Source organism: Stegastes partitus, unplaced genomic scaffold (genome assembly GCF_000690725.1).
Source record: "Stegastes partitus isolate 25-593 unplaced genomic scaffold, Stegastes_partitus-1.0.2 Scaffold553, whole genome shotgun sequence".
Classification (NCBI taxonomy): domain Eukaryota; kingdom Metazoa; phylum Chordata; class Actinopteri; family Pomacentridae; genus Stegastes; species Stegastes partitus.
The window spans coordinates 223,220-224,098 of NW_007578284.1; positions in this window are offsets into that span (position 1 = coordinate 223,220).

The window sequence follows — 879 nt, forward strand, 5'->3', positions numbered from 1 at the left end:
CATTAAAAGTATTACACCCAGAATGTTATTAGAGTAAAAGTACTGATCCTGCACAGTAAGAAACTAAGTACTAAAACTGCATAGTAAAATATATTCAGTTACAGGTTAAAGTACTATATTCTGAATGGTACTGACTAAAATACTGTTACAATTGAAAGTATTATTATTGTTATTGTTTATCTTATTGTTTTTTTAAGTACACATACTGATATTTCCCCCACAAAAAATAGTCTGATATAAGTCAAATACTTAAACCACACAGTAAAAATACTCCATTACAAGTAAAGGTACTAATACTGCAGTAAAATACTTTGATATGAGTAAAAGTCCAAATATCATCAGTAAAAACCTCCATAATCACAAAATATAGAGAAAACATTAGAAGTACTTGACACTGTGGCTGTAACAGACTCTGTGGAGTAATGATTATTTTATTCATTGATTAATTTGTTATTAATGAGATGAACTGTTGAGCATCATCAGCCTATAACAGAGTCATTAGCTGATCATTAGCGTATCAATACAGTGTCATCAGAAAAAACTCTGGATAATGACTGGAGTCTGGTGGAGAGAATAAAGCCGTCAGGAGTTAAAGCTGTGAGCTGACTGTGCAGCCAGCAGCACACTGTGTGTCTGTGTGTGTGTCTGTGTGTGTCTGTGTGTGTATTGATGAGGCTATTGATCACATCTGAAGCACAGGGGAACCTGTCAGGATCAATACTCACAGTGCAGGAGCTGCAGAAGGCTCCCGGTGTTCGGCGTCGACACATTTGTTCTTATTAACTGATACAAACATCACTTCATCAGAGATTAATAATTGATAAACAGCCTTCACTGAACCTCCATGTTTTATTCTGTCTCAATAAAACCGCTTCTAGT